The sequence below is a fragment of the Leuciscus leuciscus genome, assembly GCF_965113295.1.
Source record: "Leuciscus leuciscus genome assembly, chromosome: 5".
In the NCBI taxonomy this organism is placed as follows: Eukaryota; Metazoa; Chordata; class Actinopteri; order Cypriniformes; family Leuciscidae; genus Leuciscus; species Leuciscus leuciscus.
This window is the reverse complement of record NC_138729.1, coordinates 48,985,538-48,998,027: the sequence shown is the minus strand read 5'-3', so window position 1 is coordinate 48,998,027 and position 12,490 is coordinate 48,985,538. Positions and strand designations below refer to the sequence as shown.

At 37.8% G+C, this 12,490-nt stretch overlaps 1 protein-coding gene across 6 annotated transcripts in view; it reads right to left on the bottom strand.

Moving 5' to 3' along the window:
- Nucleotides 1-12,170, bottom strand: part of tnca (tenascin Ca) — a 61,075-nt gene extending 48,905 nt beyond the window's left edge. For 5 of the 6 annotated variants that reach the window (XM_082171036.1, XM_082171039.1, XM_082171040.1 and 2 more), the window contains exon 1: nt 11,912-12,170. The gene's annotated coding sequence lies outside the window, so the exon portion shown is untranslated. The remainder of the gene's footprint in view (nt 1-11,911) is intronic. The other variant, XM_082171037.1, reaches the window with a different exon arrangement.
- Between the last annotated feature and the right edge of the window lie 320 nt (nt 12,171-12,490).

The following is a 12,490-nucleotide window of genomic DNA, read 5'->3' as shown; positions in this document are numbered from 1 at the left end:
CATCAATCATAATTATTTTTGGCTTTTTTATTTTTCATCTCATAATTATGACTTTGCTTATGTGGCAGAAATGTGTGTGTGTGTGTGTGTGTGTGTGTGTGTGTGTGTGTGTGTGTGTGTGTGTGTGTGTGTGTGTGTGTGTGTGTGTATATATATTATACACACTTATACTTGTTACAGTATATGTATTATATAATAATATGATACATTTTATATCGAGGTATGGTAGGTTATATTCATGGGTTTCATCAGGTTCCTTTCCACAGGTGTATAAAATCAAGCACCTAGATTATGAATGCAGACTGCATTGTGCTTGATTAATACACCTGTGGAAAGGGACCTGATGAAATCCATGAATATATATTAAAGGGCACCTATTATGCAAAATTCACTTTTACATGGTGTTTGAACATAAATGTGTGTTGGCAGTGTGTGTACACAACCACCCTATAATGATAAAATCCACCAAGCGCTTTTTTAAAAATCCCCATAAATCATAAGCACTGTCTCAGAACGAGCTGTTCTCAGATTCGGGGCAATGTGATGTCACTTTGCACAGGCCCCTCCCACGACTGTTGATTGACACTGCAGTTTGAGCATACACCCGCCCTGAGTGAGCTGGACACAGTCCGCCATTGTTTCCACGCTGGAGCAACTGTAGACAAGAATGTCTCCTAAGCGATTGAGGTGTTTTGTTGTTGGATGTAAGAATGAACTTAGCAGTCTTCATTTACTCTCGTTGTTACTCAAGGATGGATCAGTACTGTTCGTGATCCAGCTTACAATCTCCGGAGCGACAGGCCTAACGTTACTGACCACGGCAGAAATGAAAGTGAGAGCGCACACTTTATGACAGCTCATCCAGTCGTGGATATACAGTTTACCAGTTGATTAAGCACCCACTGAAAAGGTGTGTATATATTTGTTTACTGTTAGTTCTAACGAGTGTTTTGTGTATTTCGCTATGTATGTTCCATGATAATGAAAGGGAGAGAGAGAGAGTTTATGGATAAGACTTTAAAGGTACAATATGCAAGAATTTTGCATTAAAATATCCCATAATCTCAAGGCCAGTGTTATATATTTTGTTAAGTTGATTACTTACAATATCCCAAATGTTTCCAACTATTTTTAAATCTTGAGAAAATTGCGATTTTAACCAAGGAAACGGGGCGTTAGAGCAGGGGTGAGCTGGGAGTCGCCAGTCAATTGCGTCATATCCGCGTTACCCTCGGTTTCCGCTCGTACTGCGTGGAGTCCTGGACAAATGCGGAAGTTGTAGTTGTAGCGTCTATCAAGCAACACACGTAGCTTGTTTCTTGCAGTCGTTATGGAACATAATTATTCTTTACCGATTGCAGCTGGTTCTGTCGACAAAGTAACGTTATGCTTAATTTTATATTTCCTAATGTAGCATTCGGTATGTAAGGGAAGTATTATTGCTTTAGATTTCTGTTTAGTTTATTGACATTGTTTATCACGTCTGGTGTTTATGGCCATGTAAATAAATATAGCATGTGTTATACATAAATATTAATCAGTATTTTGGCAAATGATGTGGGTATGTTCGAATGTACTTTTACAACAATTGTTTAGAACACGTAAAACTGCCCCGCGTTATCACAACAATGAATTCGACATACAGTAACATCTATGATAACCAATGTAGTATTAAACCTTACTTTTCTTGCGGTTAATTCATTTTAATGAAATAAAAGTGTGATGAGGTTCAAGAGTCAGGAAGGAAGAAGACAGGGGTCGGCGTGACTGGGACTCGTACTTTATTAAAATAAAGCAAAACAAACAAAAGTCGTGCACAACGCGCATTCACCGTGGCAACCGCGACGGCACAAAACAGTTCAAAAATGAGAGCTCGGATCCACCGGTTTTCTTTCTCTGCGTCCAATTTTCTCTTCAGTCTCTCTCTCGTTCCAGCGCGCGGCTTATAAGCGGTCTCTCCACGCGGATCACTGCAATAAAACACAGGTGTTCGTCATTTGCACTTGACCTACTTGCTCGTCTCTTCTCTCTCCCATTACAGACCGCGCTGAACCCCCCCTCGCCACAAAAAGCATGTCATTATAAAAAAAGAACTTAGCCTCATCCATGAACATGATTTTAGATTCCCGTCTGACTGATTTACATCCACGGTGGAGTTTAAAACGACAGTTCCCATCATTCCACGCTCCTTCACATCGTCATCAAGCTACGCCGTTGTTGTTGTTTGGAATGTAGCGCCCTCCAGAGGCCAAAAATTCTTGCATATTGTAGCTTTAATGCGCTCTTATATACTGTGTTTATTCAGCTCTTACTGTGATTCTCTGGAGTAAAACTAAAGCTTCATCTTTTGTGTGAGGTACAATAAACTTAATTGAACTCATCAGTATATTTTGGTCATCATTCGGACGGGGGCTGCTACAGCAGGCTTGTATTAATAGTGGATGAAAGCAGATGACAAATAACCGTAATTAAACTAAACTATTCCTGTTCTATCTCTATACAGCATATATTCTCTGGCTCTGTGGGCATTATTGTCCGACTCCGAGTCGAAATGAACACCACTACTGAGAGTTTCTGTTTTGATATTATCAGATGAGATTGTCCTGGCTCTGAGCGCGAGCTCGTGAGGCTCCGCCCCCTGGGCCGGCAGCAGCAGTTCATTTGCATTTAAAGGGATACACACTAAAACGGCGCGTTTTTCTGAGCCCCAAAAAATGACATTTGAAACATGCTGTAAAAAATGATCTGTTGGGTATTTTGAGCTAAAACTTAACATACACACTCTGGGGACATCAGAGACTTATTTTACATCTTGTGAAAAGGGGCATAATAAGTGCCCTTTAAATATAATGTACACTGAACAAAATTATAAACGCAACACTTTTGTTTTTGCCCCCATTTTTCATGAGCTGAACTCAAAGACCTAAGACTTTTTCTATGTACACAAAAAGCCTATTTCTCTCAAATATTGTTCACAAATCTGTGAACTGGCTTTCACAATGGCCAGTTCAAATACTGACTGGTTTTCGGACCCCCCCAATACAGTAAAACTGCACATTTTAGAGTGGTCTTTTATTGTGGCCAGCCTAAGGCACACCTGTGCAGTAATCATGCTGTCTAATCAGCATCTTGATATGCCACACCTGTGAGGTGGATGGATTATCTCGGCAAAGGAGAAGTGCTCACTAACACAGATTTAGACAGATTTGTGAAAAATATTTGAGAAAAATAGGCCTTTTGTTTACATAGAAAAAGTCTTCGATTTTTTAGTTCAGCTCATGAAAAATGGGGGCAAAAACAAGTGTTGCGTTTATAATTTTGTTCAGTATATATATAGCCTATATATATATATATATATATATATATATATATATATATATATATACATACATATATACATATACAAATATATAGCTTGCTACCATTATACTACCATTAGCTTGATATAAAATTGCTCATATTATTGTATAAGGGCAATTCCACGCAAAACTGTCACATCCATAACGCCAACTAAATACCATGGCATTGTGTTGGCGTTATGGATGTGACAGTTTTGCGTGGAATTGCCCATAATGCTTATTAAAAAAACTGCCCCACCGCTACTTTTCACTTCAGTAAAAAAAAAGAAAAAAAAAGAAAACTGCATACGCTTAGAAACAAATAGGTTATGTATTTAAGAATATTATAAAGGGAAATCCTCCTTCTGGAACACAAATCAGCGCTTTAAGTTATAATCCAGAATTACTGTATCTTTATTAGTTTTCCCTGTACTGGCAAAAGAAAGGGAACTTTCCCACCTGGAAAACAGCGACTAGGAATGTTGGCCTGTGTATTCAGCCATCTGTTTTGCCTGGTCCACAGCGAAGACTCTGTGCATGTGTGTGTCATACGAGTTTAGACTAGAAGAGCTCCGGCCGTCAAAACGTTTTCAGCATTCAGTAGATTCCATATACAAATATACAATTATGGTGGAAGTCTACAGCTTAAAGATAAACTATTCACTGTAACCCTATAGCAGGATGTATCAATCTACACTCCAGGAGAAGTGTAGCGCAGACTCATGCTGTATATGTGAACACTCTAACATGTTTAGTCCACTGCCAGTGGGCGATTACAAGACTTTGATTGATGTCTACACCCAGCACAATGCCACATGCTGGTTTGATTGCTGAAGGAAACAGATTTAGAATTTTTCTGTGTACTAATTACTTTCTAGAAAGTAAAGCATCAGTGCATTGTTGTGATTAATGTCATTCTTTTATTATATCTAAAATAAAAACATCTTATAATCCAGAAGTTGTTCCTCTGGATTACACACACACACACACACACACACAGACACACACACACACACACACACACACACACACACACACACACACACACACACACACACACACACACACACACACACACACACACACACACACACACACACACACACACACACACACACACACACACACACACACACACACACACACACACACACACACACAGGACATAATTCAAAAAGGAGGGTTAAAGGTCCTGAAAACAATTTTTATACTTGTATTGTTCGTGGACAAAAATGAGCGCATTGGAAATGAATGGGAGACGAATTTCATCTAGTGGAAGCGTTTGGTACTGCGGCCAAACTAATTCTTACTGAAAGCAAATTTTTATGAGATATCAACCTCAAATTTGTATCACAGCTTGTTTAGATTTATGGCTTTGATTTTCTCACAGTTTTAGAGTAAAAGGTATTTTGGAAAATATACATTTCATATAAAAATAGAAAATTTTATTTTTGTGCATTTTTCATACAACACACGAACAGTACCACAGGGTTAAATCATTAGGGTAGGGGATTGTGCAACCAAATATTCATGAGATAATCATCAGCTTCTAAATAGAACGCAAGAATGACTGCCAATTTATTTACTTTTTTATTAACCTTAGTTCCAGAAGTAGTTCTCAATTATTATTTTTCACAAAACAAAATAGTTTTAAGCCATGAACCACACCAAAATGAATGACTAGGACTAATGTTAATTTGAAGCCAAAAAAATACATATTTAAATATGAAAAATCTGGGGAAAAAAAACAAATATAGGTGTTTTTGAATTATTTTAAGTGCGAATAAACTACAATAAATAAATAAAATGCACAAACCAAATGCACAGGAGGGGCAACCTAAACTCAAAATGTCATACTTTAAGAGTGAATGACAACTCATCTCATGAAGCATTATAAATTATGTTATCAAATAAATTAAAAATGTACAATATAAAACTACTGACTTATAGTGCCTGATTAAGAGTATAAAAACATATATATTTAAGTTTAGACATGTAAAGTTAGAGAGTAAATGGAGCCTCATCTCATTTGCAGTGCTTCATGGGAGTGAGAGGTTGCTGCTGAGCTCTTTTGTATGGGTCGCCAAGCGGAACAAATTTTGTGGACTGAATGAATTATGTGACACCAAATGCATGACAAAATACAGTTACACTTTAATGCATTTTGTACTCAGAAAAGCTGTCCAAAGCCATAATGCATTTCATACTCTGAAAGGCAAAACTAAGAAAACATATATATAATATAACTATATAACAACTAACATATATATAATTATATAAGATATTGCTTGATACGTAACTGATAACTGTGATACTGTAGCATGTGACAAGCTCTGTTATATCTGAATAATTTTGGACGGAAAGATACTTTATTGTCCTGCGAATCAATGCTTTCCTCATTAAGGCGACCTCCAGAAATCTCCAATTTCACTGAACTGCTGAACACCTCCAGAACACTGACCGTGATGAGGATACCATCAGAGAACTGCCCCTACGTGACACTTTCCCTTAAGTAAGTGAGAAGTTTCATGGTGGAACGGATACGCCAGACATGAATTCCCTCGTCTTCAGTGGCGGCTCACCAAATCAAATGAGTGATTCTCATAAAAAACAAAAGAACCTGGAAGTGATCCATCAGCACCAGGCCATCTGCACTACAGTCCACATGCAACCCAGACCTGTCTGTCTAGACTCACGGAGATTTATGGGAAGTAGGCGCTTATATCAAAGATTACTCATGGGAACACAGACCCTAGAACACACCGTATAACTGGTTTGCGGCGCAGCTGTCCGGTCCAGATCACCGTTGACATTCAACACCTGGATGTACTTGACTAAAATGAAAAATTGCACTTGGACAAGGATTAGATTTCTTTAGTTTGCATGCTAACATCAAAAAGAAAGACTTGTTGACATCTTCAATGTTCAGAACAACACACTAACTTACACTGAATGCAGCATATATCCGGTGGAAAGTATATGTTTCAGCGCATGGAATAACCACATGACCTACTGCTTTTGCGAAATGTGCATTATACAACCAGAGCACACTGAACACTGTATTACACAACTCAACGTATAACAAATGAACCAGATTAACACTTCCGTCTTGACTTATTTGATCGAACTGCAAAAAGTTTAAACATCTTCGCTTTGGCAAAATGCTGTGCTGCTAGTATAGTATTCATTTTGAACATATCATACAGATCCTTAAATACTGATTATTCATAGGATTAATTAATTTATGTATGTAAATTTTCTGTCACGAACATGACACCAGTTTTGTTATTGTTTAGCAAAACAAAATAGTTGAAAAAAGTTAAAATAGAAATACAAATTACAAATATAAACTTACCTTAAAAAAAGAAAGGGATAGTTCACTCAGAAATGAAAATTAGCCCATGATTTACTCACCCTGAAGTCATCTTCTTTCAGACGAATCTAATCGGAGTTATATAAAAAATGTCCTGGCTCTTCCAAGCTTTATAATGGGAGTCAATGGGTATATATTTTTATAGTCCATCAAAGTGCATCCATCCATGATAAAAGTGCTCCACACGGCACTGGGGGGTTAATAAAGGCCTTCTAAAGTGAAGCAATGCGTGCGTTCATGTAAGAAAAATATCCATATTTAAAACTTTATTGAATAAAATAACTAGCTTCTGGCAGACAGCCGTACGCAAATCGACTTACGCCAAAAGAGTAACACGTGACGACGATGTATGACGTGATGTAGGAGTAGCGTGGATATTGGATATTTTTCTTACACGAATGCATCGCTTCACTTCAGAAGGCCTTTATTAATTCCTCAGAGCCGTGTCGAGCACTTTTATCATAGATGGATGCACTTTGATGGACTTCCAAAAAAATATACCCATTGACTGCCATTATAAAGCTTGGAAGAGCCAGGGCATTTTTTTGTATATCTCCGATTGTATTCGTCTGAAATTTTTTTTTTCGTTATACACCTAGGATATATATATATATATATATATATATATGTGAAAACTGAAAATATATATTAAAAAAGCTAATGCAAAATATTTATACACTAATATATTAGTGCAGGAATAATACTCATATAACAATGCATGACACATTCATTCTCATTTCTCTATATTCTTCACACTCTGACAATCTATTCATAAGCAATCTGGACTAAATGAATTGGCTAGATGGCTACTATCAAATAAATGGCAGATTGGCCCACCAAAATAAAACCTCAAATTTCACACTCAATGTTCTTTTTCTCTTACTTAAGTGAAGCCCTGAGGCCGTGGGTCGATCTCACTCCAGCTGTCCTGACAGACCTCTTCCACTCTCTCTTTCTCTCTGTTCCCATCATTCCTTCATGACCATCAAAGGAGGAAGAGCACATAGCAGAGGCGTCATAAACCCCGTCAGCCGCTGACCTCTGACAATTTATGACCTTTCATTTCAGGTGCTTGACTCTTTCCTCAGGTCTTAAACCTCTAATGCTCACCTCAAACGTCCCACTGTGCTCACCTGAAACCTGCAGATAAAACTGCTAGGGTGAAGAAAAACACCTTCTGGATTTTAGCATGAGCTTCTGAACATCCGAATGAACTGCAACAATTCACTCTGCATAATCAGGCTGAGTGATTATTTCTATACCACAAAAAAAGCCACACGTTCTGTTAGTGCAGTAGAAGTCAAAACATCATTTATCATTGTCACTCAGTGTCATCAAAAATGTCTCTTCATGCCGCTTTCCAAAAATGGTGCATTTTCCTCATAAAAGCTTGTGCTGTGTCATACAAATGATAAAGGCTCTGTTCCAAAACCTAGCGAGCTGCATGGATAGAGCTCGGCATGGAGCTACTTTTAAGAGTACTTATTATGGAAATAATTAATACTTAAGTGTGAAATGAATGTAATGCTTTTGGACACATGCATGTTATTTGCAATTAAATAAAAATGTATTATAGTTTAAATTTAAATGCAATAGCTTTTGAGTGCCTACAGAGACAAATACTTTCTAAAAGCCTAAAAGTAACACTCTACATGCTGTTGGCAGTCTTTGCGTCATTCATGTAGAGTTTGGCATGGGACACTTGACTCACAATTTGTTTTAATAGAGTTTGACAGTAGTGTGTTGCTACAATGCAGAACTCGAATAAGCATAAAACTTGACTATTTGTTGATACTTTTCGATGAAAAAGGTTTATTTATTACAGAGCAATCTGGGATTTTCTTCTCTGCATAGGAGAATGCAATGATACATTATAAATTGCATAAAAGGAAGTAAATTACAGGGTAATTTAAAAATTTAGATTTTAAAATGCTTTAAAATGCTCTCTATGTAGACGGCTCACTAGGTTTTGGAACAGTATACACATTTTTTTGCCCATTTTATTGTCTTGATATTACTGATTTGAGGAATCGCTCACAAATGGTGCTGGATGAGTTACACATGTTTTGCTAAATCTTTAAGCATGAGCTATTATAATGATGATTTGTTAAAGCAAGAGCTACACATTAAATAGTAATTGTCCATTTCTGAACCTCAAAAACCACAATGTTTGGAGTCTTTCCCTTAAACACAGAAACGCGTGCACACACACGCACACACACGCACGCACACACACAGCAACAGCTTCTTCCCAACTGCACTACAGATCATTCTCCTGTTTCCATGGGAGGATGTCATTTTCATGAGCACTCAAGTCATACAGAAATGCACAGACTGACAGATGAATATAGTATGTGCCTTTTGCCAGGTGATATCAAAGTAACACATGGCTTGTCATGTTTTTCCTTGTGCCATGTGCTCTCCTGTCTGTCTAACCCCGCCCACCTTGTTACCTGATTATTGATTAATTTGCCCCACCTGTTCCCTGTTCACTTGTTGCCTGTCAATGATGTAATATCCGCGTTATCCCTGGTTTCCGCTCATACTGCCATAGTAACCATGGCGACAGACGTGGACAACTGTGTAGTGCATTACGTCTAGCGGCACGCTCACGCTGTTGTTTCGTTCAAACATTATGGACTATGGCAAGCAGACTTTGGGACAAAAGGAGAACTAAAACGAGGATCAATATCAGCGTGACGTTTTCGAGATGCCGAGAGCTAGCGTCCGCGACTAACTTGGACTTGACAGAGACGCCGCTCTTGCATGTACTTTATTAGACAGGTGAGCAAATGTATATAAAACAAATCAATGTTATATAGCTCAAAATGATGAAATGTTAGAATATGATCGGTATGTTATTATAATGTTGATCTAGCTTACTGCTAGTCTCATACAGACAAACTAACACATAGATAATATAACTTTCAACACACTCAAATACAGTTTAGTGTGATAGTGTAACGTTCTAATGTTGATCTAGCTCACTGCTAGTCTAATATAGCAAACAAACTAACACATAGAATAGCATTATAACTTTCAACACACTCAAATGCTGTATGATAGTGTTAACGTTAGACCAAGTGAAACAGCGCTACGTTACCTCACAAGTTTCATTCGTCTAATAAACTGACCTGTGAGAGTATTAATCAGCTCTTGCGGGTAAGTTAGTTTAGTAGAATTAAATGTCCTTATTCCTTTATATCCGCGGGACTCGCGTGTGGCGCCGATTTCTGTCTCTCATTAGCAATCACGCCCTGCTTCATACCACAGTCATGTTAAAAACATGAATGTTTTCACTCGTCCATAAACATTATTAGATCCATCAGCATGACAGCAAGTCCCATCATTCCGCTTATCACTGCGTCATCAACCTACGCCTTTGTTATTGTAAGAGGTTAGCGACCCTTAGCGGCGAAAAAAAATTACATATTGTAACTTTAAAGTCACAATAAAATCAAAATAGACAATTCTTGGAATATTGCCGGTTTTTTTTTATAAATGATTTATCCATGCACATAATTTTTGTCAAATTAATTTGCTCTCGTAATCAAAATATCTTCCCCTCCCTCTTGCAGCAACATCTCTTCTCTGATGACGTGTTTACTGGCATGAGGGCGGAGCAACCTGTCACTCACATGAGATCCACCAATAGCAAACCACAACCATCCAATCAATTCCTGATAGACAAAAACAAGTCCCGCCCTAAAATTTTGCTCGTTCGAGAAGCTGTTTCACTCGGATATATGTCACAATAGGAAAAAATACTACTGCAACTTCAGTTTCATGCCAACAGGTGCAGTGCACATTATTAAAAAAATACATACAAATACATACCTTATTTACAGACATACATGCATGCATACATGTTTTTTTAAATAATGAGACATTCTCCATAGGACCAGGAAAGTATATTCAGATTTGCCTAAATAAAATGTCATAAATCTCAATATGAACTCCATAATTAGCAAATGATGTATGCTATCCACATTCATTTTAAAGCACTGCTCTACTACTGACTATCTCATTTAGGGTCTCATTTTCATTTTTCAAAAATAATTTGAGGAGAAACATCTGAGACAATTTTGATACTTCAAATGACCAGAACACAACCGAATCTCCACAGCTGTGAAAAAACAACCTCTAAAAAAGTATCTTTAATGTCTCAGTTGTTTCTCCTATAAAGCAATGAGATTAAATGGAGAGCAAAAGGAGTCTCCTGAGAAAAAGAACTCAATCTCATGTGTTTATAGCTTTAGAAGATATCTTAACGTCTCATACTGCGCTCAGCCTTGTCAAGAAATTAACGTCTGCAACCAAAAGTCAGTATATTTCTCAATATGAACTCTGCATGATAACAGCTGACTCATTTTGATATATTTTACAGGGATTTTTAAGGAGAAACATCTGAGACAAAGTTGATACTTCAAAATAACCGAGAACTCAACTGAATCTCTTTTGAGAAACCTTTAGGTTACAACATGAAAGAAAATATAAACGAGATCTCTTTAATGTCTCAATTGTTTCTCCAAGACAGTAATGGGATTAGATGGAGAGCAAAAGGAGTCTCCTTGCTTCTCCCATGGTTTTAAAAATCTTAATGTCTCATACTGCGCTCAATCCTGTCAAGAAATCAATATCTGCGACCAAAAGTCAGTATGTTTCTCAATATGAACCATGCATGATAACAGCTGACTCATTTCTATCTATTTTTACTGGGATTCTTAGAAGAAACATCTGAGACAGAGCAACTGAATCTCCTCTGAGAAATAAAATTTTGCTTTAGGTTCCAATACATATGGAAATAAAATAAAAATGAGTTTCTCCAAGACAGTAATGAGATAATAAGAGAAGCAGGAGACTCCGTTTGCTCAACCACTTAGTTTCGGAGACCTTAATGTCTCTTGACATGTCAAGAAATCAATGTCTACAATCAAAAGCCAGTATGTTTATTGCAATATGAATGGAAATCTAACAGCTGACTCATTTAAATCTATTTTACAGGAATATTCAAGAGAAACATCTGAGACAAAGTTGACAAAAAGAGGTTTAATTAAGAACTGCTGAGCAAGGAAAGAGAAATTCTCCTCTTGGTCAGTAGTAGAGTGAATGGAAAGTTAAAAAAAGCTCAACATCCCCCCCCAAAAAAGACTAAAGCACTGCATCCATAAGCTAAGTCAGATGAAGAGGATAAAGATACCTGTGGTGATGAATCAAGCGTCCACTGAGTAAATGAGGTGCAGAAGACGTGAGTCAAACCTGGCGACGAGATGCGAGACCTCCAGCTTCCGTCTGTCTCCGTGTCTCCACGTGCTGGAAGATCTGAGAGCCTCTGTGATGTATTCCACACACCCCTCTGCCCGCCGAGCCTCTGGGCTGAAGTGTGTGAGAAGGAGAGAGAGAGAGAGAGGATGAAAGCACTACACCTCTTTAATATGAGAGACTTCAGTCAGAGCGCTGTGAATTGCAAGGACTGCCCTTAAATAGCCTTTTCACGAACTCATACACGTTCTCTCTCTCTCTCTCTCTCTCTCTCTTTCCCCTCCTGTTCTTCCCTCCTACTGCTTTGAGGTGTTGAGATGCCTACACACTCAGCATATATTACCCATACTCTCTTCTCCCTGGAGCGAGAACATACGCCTATACGTACAAGTTCAAGTGTGGTGTTAGATTCTACAGAGACATAAAAGCAAAGAGAATATTTAATAATTCTACAATTTTAATCCAAGTGCGCTATACGGAGATGCTGTACGCACAGAAACATAAAGAGGATGGACTA